The 19,320-nt window shown below is 29.3% G+C and overlaps 1 protein-coding gene across 1 annotated transcript in view; it reads left to right on the plus strand.

Moving 5' to 3' along the window:
• LOC113388450 (roundabout homolog 2-like) overlaps positions 1-19,320 on the plus strand; it is a 255,171-nt gene that overhangs the window by 192,812 nt on the left and 43,039 nt on the right. The window lies entirely within an intron of this gene.

A 19,320-nucleotide genomic window follows, 5' to 3' on the forward strand; every position in this document is an offset into this window, starting at 1 on the left:
AAAATATTCCTGAAAGTCTGATTGTTAAAGGGTTGAGACAAAGTTTGTACTCGATTATGAATATTCTCAATTTGTTGGTGATTTTAAAGTACACCGAGTTGCCGTAGTGCTTTATGATATTAGACAAAATTGAAGATCATTCAATTTTCAACAAATTTGCAGAATATTTTGTTTAAATCGGAAAAACGGTTTAAAAGTTACAAGAGATAAAGTGAAAAAAATCATAAACATAAACAAACGTAGTTCATCTGTTTTTAATTGCCATTTTAAAGTACACCGAGTTGCTGTAGGGCATTATGATATTAGACAATACTGAAGATTATTCAATTCTCAATAAATTTTCCAAATATTCCGTTCAATTTGCAAAAACTATTTAGGAGTTACGAGAGATGCAACGTACAAAATCATACCTATCGTAATCCCCTTTAACACTCTCGACCAAGTTCTCAGATCGATTTTGTGTTTTCAAATGCGATTTTGGAGTATACGCGTTGTTATAGGGTTATTCAATTCTCAACAAATTTGCCAAATATTTTGTTTAAATTGGAAAAACGGTTTGGAAATTACAAGAGATGCAATGAACAAAGTCATACCTATCGTAATTCAGAGTTCTCAGATCGGTTTTGTGTTTTCAATTGCGATTTTGGAGTATACGGAGTTGCTGTGGGGTTTTATGATATTAGACAATATTGAAGATCATTCAATTTTCAACGAATTTGTCAAATAATTTGTTCAAATCGGAAAAAGGGTTTGGAAATTACGAGAGATGCAATCAGCAAAATCATACCTATCGAAATCCCATTGAACACTGTCATTCATCACAGTTCTCAGATCGATTTTGTATTTTCATTTGCAATTTTAAAGTATACCGAGTTTGGTATTATAATATTAGACAATATTAAAGATCAATTAATTCTAAACAAATTTGCCAAATATTTCATTCAAATTGGAAAAAACGGTTTAGAAATTACGAGAGATGCAATGAACATCATACCTACCGTAATTCCATTGAACACTCTCGTCAGAATTCTCAGATCGATTTTGTGTTTTCAATTGCGATTTTAAAGTATTCTGAGTTGATGTAGGGCACTATGATATTAGACAATACTAAAGGTTATTTAATTCTCAACAAATTTGCCAAATATTGTGTTCAAATTGGAAAAACGGTTTAGAATTTACAAGAGATACTGTAAACAAAATCATAAACTTGTAATTTCATATAACATACTCGCATGTTCTGCATCAAAGTACCACTTCATATGTTTCATCTGTTTTCAATTGCGATTTTAAAGTATACCGAATTGGTATAGAGTTCTATGATATTAGACAATATTGAAGACTATTTAATTTTTAACAAATTTGTCTAATATTTTGTTCAAATTGGAAAAACGGTTTAGATATTACAAGAGATGCAATGCATAAAATCATAAACTTGATGTAATTTTATTAATCTTTTTTCTCATATTTATATTTTTAATAGTTTATTTCAATTTTAATTCAAAACCAAAATTTTGTTAAGCATCAATCATATTTTCATTCAATCGTCACCGTCGGCCTTTGAAGTGGCCATTGGCCATCAATTTCATAAAGTATAGTAAGTAAATAATTTATATTAATAATTTTAATATTGAAAGGATTTTGACATGAAATTAATGACGAACGCGGTTTGTAATTAAATGGAGTTGTATTACATATATATATTTGGCAGCAAAATGCCGCTAAATATTTGCTGCTAAATATAAACGATGATATTCAATTGAAACGAAATGAATTATTGCGGTACAAAAAACAGATTAAAATCATTTGAATTATATTTTCGGCGACTAAATATGCTTTATGGGGATTTGTGGTTCTGGATTAATTAAAAGCAATTTAATAAATATAATTGTATGTATATATATATATATATATATATATATATACATTGTTGCGTATAACTGTGCCTCGCCAATGAAGAAACTGTTGCAAGAAATTTTTAGTACAATCTTATATATCTATTTAGTACAATCTTACGAACTTTATTTTTTCACACAAAAACTGACTGTAGGATTTTTGCACAAAATTAAGTACATAAGTCTACATTTATATGTATCGAATGGAATAAAATTTTTAAAAATACATAAATTTTTACTGTAGTTATAAAATGTTGAAAACTGTACAATTGTACTAATCTAATCAACGTTACTGTTGTACTTGTTTAAGAACTTTATTTTTTACAAGAAAACTATCATTCTGATCTTTACACAAAAATTTAGAATGTTAGTGTACATTCATATCTATTAAATGGCATAAAAATTTTGTGATTCCATCAATTTTTACTAAAGTTCAAGTTTTTTTACCATACGAATCAAAATTTTGTTTAATCTTAACAATTGGATTTATAGAGGCAAATTATCTAACGCTTTTATTTTTTAAAAAGAAACGCATGAGCTGATCTGTACACAAAATACTCGAATATAAGTCTGTATTTTTATGTATCGAATGTTATAAAAATTTTGAAAATCCATCAACTTTTACCAAAGTTAGAGGTCTTCAACCATACGAATCAAAATTCTGTCTAAATTTAAGACATAGGTTTATAGAGGTACATTACCTAACTGTTTAATTCATTTGAAAGAAACGGCTGAGCTGATCTGTACACAAAATTCTGTAATACAATTCAACATTGGTATCTACCGAATGGCATGAAAATTTTGATATTTTGTAAATTTTTACCAAAGTTAGAATTCTTCGATCATACGAGTCAAAATTTTGTCTGAATATAAAACACCGGTTTAAAGAGGTACATTACCTAACTGTTTTATTTATTTAAAAGAAACGGATGAGCTGATCTGTACATAAAATTATCCAATATAAGCCTACATTTGTTTTTATCGAGTAGCATAAAAATTTTGAAAATCTATCAACTTTTACTAAAGTTACAAGTTTTTTTACCATACGAATCAAAATTTTGTCTAAATTTCAAACACCGGTTTATAGAGGTACAGTAGCTTACAGTTTTATTTTTTAAAAAGAAACGGATAAGCTGATCTGTATATAAAACTCACCAATACAAGACTACATTGGTATCTACCGAATGGCATAAAAATTTTGAAAATCCATCAACTCTTAACAAAATTACAAGTCCTTAACTATACGAATCAAAATTTTGTCTAAATTCAAAGCACCAGTTTATGGTGGCACACTAGCTTACAGTTTTATTTTTTTAAAAGAAACGGCTAGACCGACTTGTTTAAATAATTATACAATATAAGTCAGCATTCGTATTTATCGAATGGCTTAAAAATTTAAAAAATCCATCAACGTTTACTAAAGTTACAAGTTTTTTTACCATACGAATCAAAATTTTGTCTAAATTTAAAACACTGGTTTATAGAGGTACACTAGCTTATAGTTTTATTTTTTAAAGAAACAGCTGGACCGATCTGTACACAAAACTTTCCAATATAAGCCTACAATCATATTTATCATACTTGTATGTTTGTTTAACTTGTTTAACTATGAATTGGCATTTCTTCCCTATTTTGTGCCATCATAACATCTTTACGGTCATTAATAAAACGCACAAACGACTGCAATGAGTTTAATAACAGTTTTATAAGTTGTTTGTCGGATGTAGATGACGATTTTACGACTCCAATTGCTCCTGAATGCTTCTCTGAAAACATGATTCTTAGTCGTAAAATATCGATATCATCATTTGATAAAGAGCAGGAGGTTGTTTTATTTGCAAATTGATGGTGGTTTTGGTAGAGGAGATTCTTGAGTAAATAGTTGGTGAAGGCAAAGATGAGGCCAAAACTTATTGATAATTAACACATGATTATTTTCATGGTTTTCTTCAAAGCCTCGAAATAAGCAAACAACAACTACATCATCAAAGTGATACTGATTAATAATAATTCACTTGTTATGTATATTATAGAATGAATTCAAATATGGTATTCCTTATATAATTAAAATTTATTTTAAACTAGTGGGGCGCATGGCATCGTGCCTTAAGGCAAATTGCTGGAACTTCCCGTACCAAAAATTATTTTTTTTTTGAAAAGATTAACATTTTTTAAAAAAATTTACTCTAAAAAAATAGATTTTTGAGGAACTATATAAATTTTTGACAAAATTTTTTGTTGAAAAATTTATTTTGAAATATTTTGGAAATTTTGAACTTTTTTTCAAAGCAATCGTACTGCTTTAATGCATAGAGACTAAATATCGAAGCGCGTAAGCGCCGCGTCGCTGTCTAACGCATAAGCATTGGTACGGAACCCATAGGAATGTTAACAAAATGTATACTCATTGTTAAAATCTCTATAAAATATCTGATAATTTGATGTGCATATGTCTAATGTCTAATGATTATTGTTGACCGCCAAATGTTATTTTTTTTTACTTTTTTTACTAGATCTCCGAAACCGCTAGACCTAATTTCATAAAAATTTCATCAAATCTTCATCTTGATAATGCAAGTAAAATGTTTTTGAATTATTCAAATTGCTTCATCCCGATTCCCGAAATCGTCGACGAAAATTTGTATCTGAACACACACAAATGCACGCACACACACACATACACACACATACATCAATTTTCTCTAAGGTATGCCAATATATTCAGAAACCTTTGAAACGTAAAGATATATAAAAATTTTCATTTTCGATTTTTGTGCGATTACTATAACTTACCCTACGGAAAGTTAATTATAAATAAATCAATTTATCACCTCCAGAACATTAACAATCGTCATTTCATTTCGAATCAAATTTAAAAAAAAAAAAATAGTTGCCAAATTTCCACAAAATTGAAAAAGTGCTCCCGCATAGTCACAGTGTAAACGCATTTGCAAATAATTCTGTGCGATATTTTCACTTATACTGTGCTCAGCTTGGCGGCATTTTCACATTTTTCAATAATTTTCACAAAATTGGAAAAGTGCTCCAGTACACAAACAGTCTAAACGCACTTGGGTAAACATTTGTACCAGAGTGGCGCTTAGACTGTGCTTAGCTTGGGTGATTTTTTGAATTTTTAGTCCAAAATTACAAAAAAATTTTTTTGAAAAAAAATTAGAAACAAAAATTTTTTTTTTCCAAAATCAATTGTTTTGTTGAAAAAAGCAGAAAGTTCTTTGAATCATTTAAATCGGACGCTTAGTTCTCTCAAAAATAGCCATTTTTTTAAAATTTAGCTCTGTAACTCCGAAACCTCTGGGCCTACCTTTGCCAAAAACTAATCAGCACATCTCCCTATCAATAGGAATCGAGTGTTTTTTAAACCATTCAAATCGGTTGATCCGTTCTCTCAAAAATTCGCTTTCTATTTTTTGCACTCTTTGCTCCATATCTCCGTAACGGCTGGACCTGCCTTTGCCAAAAACTAATCAGCACATCTCCCTATCAATAGGAATCGAATGTTTTTTAAACCATTCAAATCGGTTGATCCGTGCGCCCGAAAACGTGGACGAAAAAAAGCGGACATACAAAACACACACACACACACACACACACACACACATCCATTTTTTCTGAAGTATGCCAAAATGTTCAGAAACCTTCAAAACGTCGAGAAATGTAAAAATTTTTGATTTCGATTTTTGGACGATTACTATTACCCTACGGGAAGTTAATAAATAATAAAAAAAAAAACTTCGATCTTTTTATTGTCCTTGTTAGTAGTTTAGTTGGGGTCATAGATTGTCCTGAGCTTTGATATTTCATTTCCTAATTTTTATATCCTCTTGTTAGTTTCTATTTTGTGGTAAAGATTTTTGGTGCTTATTGGTTATTAACTATCAGTTTGATTATTATTATTGTTAGTGCAAGAGCACCACATGGTTCCTAGTTTTCGCTAATCAAACTTTTTTTTCTTGGTTCTATGTTTCTAAAATAGACTGCAATGCCAATATAAATCCAGTTTTGATGGCAAAGAAATTTATTTTATTATGATCTCTGTTATATCAATATATCAAAATTGAAAAAGCTTACTACTGGGTAACCTTTTAGATCTAAGGTTTTATATTTCATAAATCATCGAAATTACTTCCATTTTGTAAAGACAGATTGTAATTCAATAAAGAGAAATAAAAAAAAATTATCTGTTATTTACAACTGTCCAGTTAAAGAGACATTCAATAAATTCGATGAATTTACAATAGTCGGCCGAAAAGGGACATTGTATACTACAAGGGCATGTTGAAAAAAACAACTCAGTAGCTGTTTTTCTTCCATTCAATATAAAATTCACAACATTTTATAGATAATTATATAATTTTAACTATTTACTTATTAAATAATTTCTAATCAATAGTGATTAAGTTATTTCCAATTTTTATCAGGAGAGTTGATGGCTTAAATCAAGTGATAAAAAAATTAATAACTTTTTCCTTGATTTTGAGTAAATTATTTTCAACAAACGACCATATACCAAAACTAGTGGTTATCAATTATTCGATAGAATAGAATTTATTAAAATTATATATAATTTAATAGCATGGAAATTAGCATTTCGAAATGACATCAAGAATTATTTTTATATAATTTGCTCGTCAGTAGAGTCCTTTTATTATTTTATGTCTCAACGTCAGTAAAGTAATATTTAATTTGATCATTCTAGTGGAAGTCTATTTTTCTTGTCAAGTCAAATTTTAGTTTGTCCGTCAGTAGAGTCCTCTTTTATTAACTTCCCGTAGGGTAAGTTATTGTAATGGGCCGAAAATCGGAATTGAAAATTTTTACATTTCTCGACGTTTTGAAGGTTTCTGAACGTTTTGGCATACTCAGAAAAAATGGATGTGTGTGTGTGTGTGTATGTATGTGCGTGTGTGTATGTATGTGCGGATACAAATTTCCAGTCACGTTTTAGGGCGCACGGATCAACCGATTTGAATGGTTCAAAAAACATTCGATTCCTATTGATAGGGAAAAGAGCTGATTAGTTTTTGGCAAAGGCAGGTCCAGCCGTTTCGGAGATACGGAGCAAAGAGTGCGGAAAATAGAAATCGAATTTTTGAGAGAACGGAGCATCCGATTTGAATGATCTAAAAAAACATTCAATTAGTAATGATTGGGAGAAGTGTTTATTAGTTTTTGGCAAAAGCAGGCCCAGCCATTTCGAAGATACGGAGCTAAATATGTAAAAAATGGCAGTTTTTGAGAGAACTAAGCGTACGATTTAAATGATTCAAAGAACTTTCTGCTTGTCTCAACAAAATAATTGATTTTGGGAAAAAAAAAATTGTTCCAACTTTTTTTTTTTTTGTATATCGAAAATATTTCAGATTTTAATCGTAATTCTGACTATAGTTCTAATATACTTTACAAATAATTTCAACTCTGCAATTCAGTTTATATAATATTTATAAATATTAGACAATGTTACAATATTTATAATAATCTATTTTAAAACATTTAATATTCCTCGAACATTTCGTTACGGTACGGGAAGTTCCAGCAATTTGCCTTAAGGCACGATGCCATAATTGCCTCAAGACAGAATTCCACTTACAGCTAGTTGAATTTCTGTTTTCTTCCTTCGTCAGAAGTGTCCTTTTATTTTTTGATGTCCTTTATTTAATTTTGTCATTAGTAGAATTTAATATTAAATTTATTTTTAAGAGACTCAGGTTGTTCGCCAGTAGAGTCCTTTTATATTTTATTTGCTAGTATGCCTGCGTTTTAGTTTGCTTATCAGTAGAGTCTCTTTTTTATATTTTATGCCAAAAATTAAATAGCTCGTCAGTAGAGTCCTATTTTACGATTTCATGTCTCATCATTTTGGTTCAGTTTGCTCGTCAATAGAATCCTTTTTCAATTATATAGAATGTTATTTAAGTTGGTCGTTAGTAGGATCAACTATTTTTGTATCTTGTCGATTATCAGTTTGCTCGTCAGTAGAGTCCTTTTTTTGAAGAAATTGTCTAGTATTTAGTTGCTCGTCAGTAGAGTCCTCTTTATTTTCTTGGCTGCTAATTATTTTATCAGCAGAATTCTATTTTGTTACTAAGAACTCAGTTTGTTCGTCAGTAGAGTCCTTTTATAACATCAAATTTTGTATTTAAATTTGCTTGTCAGTAGAGTCCTTTCACTATTTTATTTCTTGTATTTTTATTGGCTCGTTAATAGAGTCCTTTTTCATTCTTCTAGGTTGTAATTTATTTTGCTCGTCAGTAGAGTCCCTTATTCTATTAATTTCATGTATTTGAGTTTGTTCATCAGTAGAATCCTCGCCATTTTCTACGTTGTATCAGAAATTGCTCTTCAGTAGAGTCTTTTTCATTTGTCTAGTGTTTCCGTTAGCTCGTTAGTAGAGTCCTTTTTATGAGTTTTGTGTTTCTGTTTGCTCGTCAGTAGAGTCCTTTTCGTGATTTCATGTCTTGTACCTTAATTTGTTAAGTCTTTTTTTAATTTATATCGTATATTCGAGTTTACTCGTTAGTAGAGTCCTTTCATGGTCCTGCCTATTACCAAATATTCTGACTTTGTTTTCTGAATTCCCCATTGCTGACATTAGCCGATATAATTCCGCGAGCATTTAATTAAGTGTTTCCTCTCTTAATTAAATCCGTGAATGATATTGCGTTAATTAGTCTTCTAGGCGAACGCTTTATCAATTAATTCGCCAGAATACGAGAATAGTATATTGTATTCAAGTGTGCGTGTGTGCGTGCATATTTGTGCGAACAATACAAATCCAAAGGCATTTCTTAATGAAGATACATCGCACAATGGTAGAGTAGATTCAGAAATGTTCTTGTTGGGGAATTATATATTTAGCAAATATTAAAGACAGTCATTTGCGTTGTTTTTGTTATGAGAAAGAAGAATGCAAACGATTGACTAACTTTAAACAGTGCATGAAATTTTTATGCACAATTAAGTTACAGGTGTATTAATTTCCAAATAAAACAATTTAAAGTACCCTTTTCATTAAATACACAATCCAAGTCTGTTTTAATATTTGATCCCTTTCTATTGTATGCCATTTTATTCAAAGTTAATTTTATTTAATACATTTGTTCCATATTATCGTATCAATTTTTATTTAAATTAAATTAGTTTTATTAATTATATTATATTATATTGTATTAGTGCGCAATTCTATTTTATGCCATTTTATTCAATGCCAATTCCTTATATATTAAATTCCATTGTTTGTCAATTTTATTACAAGTCAAATTTATAGCAAATACATTATAGTTTATTTTATCAAATGCCATTCTGTTAAATGCCAATATTTTATGTCAATTTATTAAATGCCAATTTATCATAGTCCAAAATATCATATGCCATTTTGTTAAAATTAAATTTCTTTTATGCAATTTTCTTATGCCAATTAAATTAAATGCCATTTTATTAAAATCCAAATAATTTTCATTTCATTAAATTTAAATTTATTTTATGCCATTTCTATATATTACATTTTGTTGTATGCCATTTAATTAAATGTCATTTCATTAAATGCCATTTTATTAAATTTTAATTCATTGTATGCCATTTTTATGCCATTTCCATATATGTATTACATTTTATTGTATGTCATTCAATTAAATGCCGTTTTATTGGAGACTATTTTACTTATATCTAAATTATTATATGTCAACTTCTTAAATTCAAATTTATTGTACATCATTTTTATGCCATTTTCATATATTATATTTTATTGTATGCCATTTAATTAAATGTCGTTTTATTAAAGACCATTTTACTAATATCAAAATTATTATATGTCATTTTATAAAAGACGATTTTACGAAAATCCAAATTATTATATGCAATTTCTATTTTTTACATTTTATTGTATGCCATTTAATCAAATGCCGTTTTATAAAAGACCATTTTACTAAAATACAAATTATCATATGCCATTTTATTAAATTTAAATTAATTTTATAAAATTTTCTTATACCAATTTAAATAAATGCAATTTTATAAAAAAACATTTTCAAATTATATGTCATTTTATTAAATTTAAATTTATTTTAAGCCATTTTCATATTATTTTATTAAATGGCATTTTGCTAAAATCCAAATAATTATGGCATTTTATTTCATTTAAATTTATTTTATGCCATTTTATGAAATTTAAATTTACTTTATGCCATTTCCATAAATTATATTTTATTTGTACCATTAATTATATGCCATTTTACTATAAACCAAATTATAGTATGCCGTTAAATTAAATGCCATTTTCTTATGCCATTTTTATTTATTACATTTCATTATATGCCATTTTATTAAAAGCCGTTTTATAAAAATCCAAATTATTCAATGCCATTTTAGTAAATTTAAATTGCAGTATGCCATTTTTTATGCCTTTTTAAAATATTTTCTTTCGTTGTATGCCATTTTTATCGAACGCTATGTCATTGAAAATTCCAAGCATTTTATTAAATGCAATTTAATTCCAATTTATTAAATGTCAATTTACCAAATGGCAGTTTAATAAATCCCAATTTCCTGTATGCCATTTTATTATGTCTTCTTATTACATACTTAGTGATGTTAATTTTAATTCATCTATTTTATTATATGTCAATTTATTTAATGCAAATTATTTTTATATTTTGTTATATGCCACTTGATTATGCCAATTTATTTGTAATTTTTTATAGCCTTTTTGTTTTCATGCTGTATTAAAAATAATTTACATAAATTAATATGGTTTTTCTTTTCTTTACAGGTAAGCAATAGTGATACTGTGTGAAAGTATTGTACTAACGAGCTTTGCAGGACTCTTTATGTAAGTTATATTATATTATAATATTTTAATTTTTTTTTATTTCAAACATTTAGAAAAAAAAATAAAATTCCTAAATATTATTATTTATATTATATTATATATATACTATTATAGAATTTGTCAAAAAATTATATAACCAACATATTCACTCTTTTTCTAAATTAAACAAATCGTTCACAAATTTGTCACCAGCTCTCCGTCTATTCGTCCCACTCGATGCTAATAGTATATAAAACAGATAGATATTTCTCTCCGTTCCCGTCGTTCATTATCAAGTCATATATTATGGAATTAAGAAAATTATTCCACCACACTGCCAGCTGTCCTATGTTGAAGATGAAGATGAAGATGAAGAGCAACTTCTTGTGCGAATTAATTATCTTCATTTTCTACGCGAGAACACTTTGCGAAAACTATTAAGGAGAAGTTTTGTTTGCAAAGATAGATTGAGAGAGATTTTGTTTTCTCTAATTGCTATTTAATTAGAAGTTTATATAGAAAATAGAGCTTCAGCGGCACTTGGTGTCTAAGAAGTATTCACTTCAATTTTTGTTCATTTCACCTGTGTTGTCTCTTATAACTCAGCCAGTCCTCTTTATTTTGCAAGTAAAACTTTGTTCGGCTCTCCGTTTATATAAATTGCGGTCTGTTTCGAAATTTCTTTGTTTTTACCGACTCCATGCGATATAAGGCGATATAAGGCGAAGCGACGATTCGAGTATATTAATTTATATTGCTTTATTGCCTTCGGCCTATTATTGCCTTATTGCCGTTGCTGCGAAGCAATTATGCCGCCTTTAATATGTAATATATGGCTGAGGAATATATTATAACGATAATTATTATAATATATACATATATACATACTATACATATATATATATATATATATATATATATATATATATATATATATATATATATATATATTCAGACCGTCTCAGGAACTTAGTATATCAGATCAATTGATCTAATTGCAAACTTTTTTATATCGGTGAAACTAGCCAAAACCTGAGTTAAACGCCTTCATCAACATAAAAATAACTCAAAAAATACCAAGCAATTCAAAACTATGTTTACCGAGCATATTAAAAATTTAAACCATAATATAGATTTTTTCAACCCAAAAATTTTACATTTCGAAGAAAACGTAATTAAAAGAAGATTCGCTGAGGGGTTGTTTTTGCAATTGCATAACGACAGGGTCATAAACAAACGATTCGACAATACGACCCTGAACGAAACAAACACGTGGTTCCTTAATAGCGTGTCAAAATTTCTTATAAAATGATAAGATTCCATCGCTTTTTAAATTTCCCGTAAAATTTGAACAGATGTTAAAAACTGCTTCAAGGAAAAACGTGATATTTTTATCTTAAACTCCGAATAGTAAATACATAGTTTTGACGACTTGTTAAGTTATCATGGTTATTAGTGTGTTTTACCATCTGTGATGTTAAAAAATATATATCTTATCAATGTGCACATACTCATACCATGGATTGATAATAGTTTCATATTTAGGTTAGGATACAAAATTGTAAGTGTTTTATTACTATTATTATTAATGTTGTTTTTCTATGAAATTTCTTACATATTATTTATTAACTTCCCGTAGGGTAAGTTATTGTAATGGGCCGAAAATCGGAATTGAAAATTTTTACATTTCTCGACGTTTTGAAGGTTTCTGAACGTTTTGGCATACCTCAGAAAAAATGGATGTGTGTGTGTGTGTGTGTGTGTGTGTGTATGTGTGTGTGTGTGTGTATGTATGTGTGGATACAAATTTCCAGTCACGTTTTAGGGCGCACGGATCAACCGATTTGAATGGTTCAAAAAACATTCGATTTCTATTGATAGGGAAAAGAGCTGATTAGTTTTTGGCAAAGGTAGGTCCAGCCGTTTCGGAGATACGGAGCAAAGAGTGCAGAAAATAGAAATCGAATTTTTGAGAGAACGGAGTATCCGATTTGAATGATCTAAAAAACATTCAATTAGTAATGATTGGGAGAAGTGTTTATCAGTTTTTGGCGAAGGCAGGCCCAGCCATTTCGAAGATACGGAGCTAAATATGTAAAAAATGGCAGTTTTTGAGAGAACTAAGCGTCCGATTTAAATGATTCAAAGAACTTTTTGCCTGTCTTAACAAAATAATTGATTTTGGAAAAAAAAATTGTTCCATTTTTTTTTTTTTTTTTTTTTTTTTTAACTTCCCGTAGGGTAAGTTATAGTAATCGCAAAAAATCGAAAATGAAAATTTTTGCATTTCTCGACGTTTCAAAACCTTCTGAACATTTTGGCATACCTTAGAAAAATGGATGTATGTGTGTGTGTGTGTGTGTGTGTGTGTGTATGTATGTATGTATGTATGTATGTATGTATGTATGTATGTATGTATGTGTGTGTATGTATGTGCGGATACAAATTTTCGTCGACGATTTCGGGAACACGGATCAACCGATTTGAATAATTCAAAAAACATTCGATTCGCATTGATAAGGAGACGTGCTGATTAGTTTTTGGCAAAGGCAGGTCTAGCCGTTCCGAAGATACGGGGCAAAAAGTGCCAAGAACGGTACCTCCGTTTTTAAGAGAACGGAGCGTCCGATTTGAATAATTCAAAAAACATTTTACTTGTATTGACAAGATGTAGAATTAATCAAATTTTCATGGAGGCACGTCTAGCGGTTTCGGAGATCTAATGAAAAAAGTAAAAAATAATGCCATTCGGCGGTTAAAAATTATCATTAGACATATGCACATCAAATTATCAGATATTTTATAGAGATTTTAACAATAAGTATATTTTTTTTTTACATTTTTATGGGTTCCGTACCAATGCTTATGCGTTTGACGGCGGCGCGGCACATGCGCGCTTTGACATTTCGTCTCTATGCAGTTCAAGCAGTGCGATTGCTTTGAAAAAAGTTCAGAATTTCCAAAATATGTCAAAATGAAAAAAACATTTTTTTCAAAAAAATTTTTGTATCCAAAAAAAAAAATTTTTTTCAAAAAAAAATTTTTTTTTCATATAATTTTTTTTTTTCAAAAAAAAGTAATTTTTGTCAAATTTGTAGTTTCTCAATCTATTTTTCTTTAATTAAATTTTTTTCAAAAATGTTAATCGTTTTTAAAAAAATAATAATTTTTGGTACGGGAAGTTCCAGCAATTTGCCTTAAGGCACGATGCCCTAATTGCCTTAAGACAGAATTCCACTTACAGCTAGTTTTTTTTTTTTTTTTTTAGTATTTTGTATATCGAAAATATTTCAGATTTTATTTTTAATTCTGACTATAGTTCTAATATACTTCATAAATAATTTCAACTCTGCAATTCGGTTTATATAATTCTTATAAATATTAGACAATGTTACAATATTTATAATAATCTATTTGAAAACATTCAGTATTCCTAGAACATTTCGTTACGGTGCGGGAAGTTCCAGCAATTTGCCTTAAGGCACGATGCCATAATTGCCTCAAGACAGAATTCCACTTACAGCTAGTTTAATTCTAAATTTTATCCGCCATTAATCTAACAAATTTTATATCATTCATACAAATTTAAACATATGTGCTATCACGGAGCCATCTATTGACATGGCGCACACTTTCTTCAAACTTATAACTTATTTAATATTTGAAAATTTATTACCGTAAAAATACCAGATATTTAGTAAATTAATCAAAAATTATGAAATCGTTGAAAATCTCATGAATTCAGCAAGTTTAGTAAAACTTTATCAAAAATACTAGAAATTTTCAAAATGTCATACAATTATAAATAATGTTATATCAGCAAAAATTTCATACAATCAGTCAAAACTAGATCAAAACTAGTGGTGTATGGCATCGTGTCTTAAGGCAAATTGCTGGAACTTTCCGTACTGTAATGAAATATTCGAGAAATTTTAAACGTTTTCAAAAATACTATTACAAATATTGTAACTTTCATTATTTTTGCTATCTTGTTATATCTGAGCAAATCAAATGTCAATCATAAATCATAAATAAATTTATCTCCAGAAAAAACAATAACAATCGTCATTTCATTTCGAATTCAATTAAAAAGAAATAGTTGCCTAATTTACATAAAATTGAAAAAGTGCTCCCGTATAGTCACAGTCTAAACGCATTTGCAAATAATTCTGTACGACATTTTCACTTGTACTGTGCTTAGCTTGGCGGCATTTTCACATTTTTCAATAGTTTTCTTTTCACAAAATTGGCACATAAACAGTCTAAACGCACTTGGGTAAACATTTGTACCAGAGTGGCGCTTAGACTGCGCTTAGTCTGGGTAATTTTTTGAATTTTTAACCCAAAATTACAAAATTATTTAATGAAAAATAAAGAAAGATGTAATCATTTTTTATCCTCAAAAACAATTGTTTTGCTAATACAAGCAGAATGTTTTTTACATCATTCAAATCGGACGCATAGTTCACTCAAAAACTGCCATTTTTTGCTCATTTAGCTCTGTATCTTCAAAATGACGGGACCTGCCTTTGCACAAAAACTAATCACCTCTTCTCCCTATGATTACAAATTGAATGTTTTTTAGATCATTCAAATCCGATACTCCGTTCTCTCAAAAACTCGATTTGTATTTTCTGCACTTTTTGCTCCGTATCTCCGTAACGGCTGGACCTGCCTTTGCCAAAAACTATTCAGCACATCTATCTATCAATTTTCATTTTCGATTTTCGGTTCATTACTATAACTGCCCTACGGGAAGTTAATAATTTTTATTCCTGAAGTTAAATTTCTATGATAAATTTGTGTCATAACTACCCTTGAGTAAGTTTTACCAAAGACTCCCTCACTAAAAATGCATCGCTTTTATTTACAACCGACGTGTGTAATTATCGATACTATTACGTGTTATTAAAGTCAATTACATCGATAAACGTTTTCGATATTTAATATAATATAATCGACGTAAGACTTTGCTTTTTGCTTTTTGTTGCATGACAGTTATTATTTCTAGTCGAGTGGAGAAAATTATATATATATATATATATATATATATATATATATATATATATATAGGATTTTTTCTAGTGCGGTCCTGACGAGCCCATAAATCTTACCTTTAAAGATTACGTTAAATACTATATTAATGGCAATAAATATCCTATCGTATCCTTTTATTATTGAAAGATAAGTTGCGGTTGTTATAAGGTGAGGCAAGTACGCGTTATAGAAATAAATTTGATTTATAACGCTGTGTAAGCGTTTTAGAATTTCTCGAAAAAAGGGTGCACGTTAAGGTTCCATACCCACTTTATCTTAGAACCTCTAAAAAAATGTACTACGACCTTGAAACTTTTAAAGGTCAAACCTTGATGTATATTTTGTACCAGCTAATAATAAAACGTAGTTTTATTACTAGTTTTGAAAATATCTGTAACTGCCTGAACACTATTTGCACCAGAGTATTTTTGTCTTGTCGAGATTACCAGTTTTTAACGAGCTTTGCAGGACGTACTGTTTGAACTAAGACTTTGAAATTTTACTGGATTATTCTTTAAGATGCACTTTATAACAGAGACTAATGAAATTGTTAGTTTTGGTTACTAATTTTGAAATATCCAAGATTTTTTTAACAATATTTGACCTAGAGCCTGCCTGTCTGATACATATGTCATAAGTTTGAGAAGCTCTGCAGGACGCACCGTTTGTACTACAACCTTGAAACTTTTGAAGGTCAAACCTTGATGTATATTTCATACTAACAAATGATAAAACAAGTAGTTTTGTTACTATTTTTGGAAAAATCTTCAACTTTCTGAACACATTTTTAGTAGAGCCGGATTGTCTCGTACTCATTTCTTATTTTTGACGAGCTTTGCAGGACGCACCGTTTGTGCTAAGACTTTGAAATTTTACTGGATTATACTTCAATATACATTTTATACCAGAAAGATACAAAAAAATAATGATTTTGCTTAATAATTTTGACGTATCGGCGATTTTGTGAACACTATTTGACCTAGAGCCGACGTGTCTGATACATACGTCTCAAGTTTGAGAAGCTCTGCAGGACGCACTGTTTGTACTATGGTACCATAATTATGTCAAACTACGCCTTGATACACGTAGTTTTACAACCATAAGAAAAAAATTCAAAAATAGTTTTAGATTTTAAGTTATGAAAACTATAAAAACAAACTACCAAGAACTGTACACTGCCTGTACTAACATTTGCTACTATTTAAAAAGCTCTATAGGACACACCGTTTGTACTACAATATTAAAATTTTGCAAATTTATACTTCAAATACTTTACTATGACATCTATCGACAAAAATTCCGATTTTGGCACTAATAATTCAAATATATACGATTCAACTGCAAAGTACCAACTATTGTACTCTGCTTGTACCTAGATTTGCTACTATTCTGGGAGCTCTGCAGGACGCACCGTTTGCACAACGATATTTTAATTACATTATGCTACACTTTAAAGTAGCTTTTAGCATAATAACTAACAAAAATATCGATTTTATACCTAAATTTTCAGTTATAAATGATTTAACAACAAAGTACCAACAACTACACATGATCAGTACTAACATTGGCTACTTTTCAAAAAGCTCTGCTGGATGCACCGTTTGCACTGCGATTTTTAAATTGTGGCAAATTGAACTACAATAGGTCTGTTATTACTCACAGTAATAAAAATTAGGTTTTATGTACCACGATTGAAAATATTTCTTATTATGTCTATAAAATTCAATTTTCAATGACATACTAGAATGTTTGTGGTAGACACATTTATGTTTAAGGAGCTCTCCAGGACATACTTATAGAATTTGTAACTTGCATATGTTGAACTTCAATATGCGTACTATTAAAACAAATAATAAAATCTATAAAGGTATTTGTAAAATTAAGAGTTATTCGCTGAGCCATGTATAAAATACAGCAGTGATAGAAAGTATAATTGTGTTTGTACTAGTTTTACTTAACTATGAGAAAAATGTATTTAATTTTCTAATCCTCAATGTATTTAGAATATTTAAAATTATAAATTTATCTAAGATATGAACCAAATATTTCAAAATTGTATCACGTGCAGCGCTGGTCTAGTATCAAGTCTCTCATTTACATTATTTATAACATTTATTTTTTAAAAACAAAGGCATTTCGCACAATTTTAAAAACAAACATAAAAACTTATTTTCTATCTTGTTGCATATTTGTTTCAAATATTTCCCCTGTTTCCTGATTCCTTGTTGAAGTACGACGTGTTTACTGCTCGTGAGCTTAATATAATGTAATTTATTGATGCAAGTCCATTATGGAAGTGATGTATTATTCAGGAATTCCATCTCGCTATTCTTCTTAGCTGTTGTAGCTGTAGCTATTGCGAAATCTCGAGCTATAGCCGATGATGCTCTGAGATGAATGCGTTTCAAATTAATAATTCAATGGAAATCGTCCTGGGAGAGAACTGGGAGAGATTGGGGATGTTTTTTGCTTTATGGGGCGTGTGGGGGTATGGGGATTGTAATTTAAGATGAAAATAAGAGTGTAGGATGCATATTTTTAGATGGATAAGATTTTATTAAAATATTTTTTGTTATTTTAGCATATTTCTCACATGATGTCATTGGCTGTGAATAGTACATGCTAGGGACTTCTTTTAAAAAATCACTGATATTTCAAAAAATATTATGAAATTTGTTAATTTTTTATTTTCTGCTTATAATAAGCTTATTTAGGTATAATTTGCCCAAGTTGGAAGATTGTGGTACAAACGGTGTGTGCTCAAGAGTTTTTCATCCAGTAGCCTTAAGACAAATGATAAAGTACATGCTAGACAATTGTTCTATAAAATCAGTGATTTTTCAAAAACTGTTAGGAAATTCTGCAATTTTGTTTTATGTGCTTATAACTAACGTATTCAAGTATGATTTGTTAGAATTACAACATTATAATACCAACGGTACGTTCACAGGAATTTTTCATTCATTAACACTAAAACAATTGATAAAGTACATGCTAGGGAGTTTTCCTACAAAAGTATTAATATTTTAGAAATTTGTTCCAGAAGTGTCAATTTTATATTTAATGCTTATAACTAACATATCCAAGTATGACTTGTCAAAATTACAACAGTGTAGTATAAACAGTGCGTCCTCAACACTTGTTCATTCACTAGCCCTAAAACCGTATGACAAGATACATGCTACGTTCTTTTAACACAAAATCACTAATATCTCAAAAAGTACTGTGAAATTTATCAATTTTACTTTTTTAGCTTACAACAAACGTATTTAAGTATTATTTGTGCAATTTGCAACATTGTAGTGCAAACGGTGCGCCCTCAGGACTCCTTCATTCACTAGCCCTAAAACCGTATGACAAGGTACATGCTAGGTTCTTTTTACAAAAAATCACTAATATCTCCGAAACTACTTCAAATTTGTTTAATTTTATTTTTTGCGTTTAATGCAACTATATTCAAGTATAATTTGCAAAAACTACAACATCATAGTACAAGCGGTGCGTCCTCAGAACTCCCACTTCCACTAGCCCTAAAACTGTATGACAAGGTATATGCTAAGTTAT

This window comes from Ctenocephalides felis, unplaced genomic scaffold, assembly GCF_003426905.1.
Source record: "Ctenocephalides felis isolate EL2017-DRISC unplaced genomic scaffold, ASM342690v1 CF-g0.4_SCAFFOLD_03572, whole genome shotgun sequence".
Lineage (NCBI taxonomy): Eukaryota > Metazoa > Arthropoda > Insecta > Siphonaptera > Pulicidae > Ctenocephalides > Ctenocephalides felis.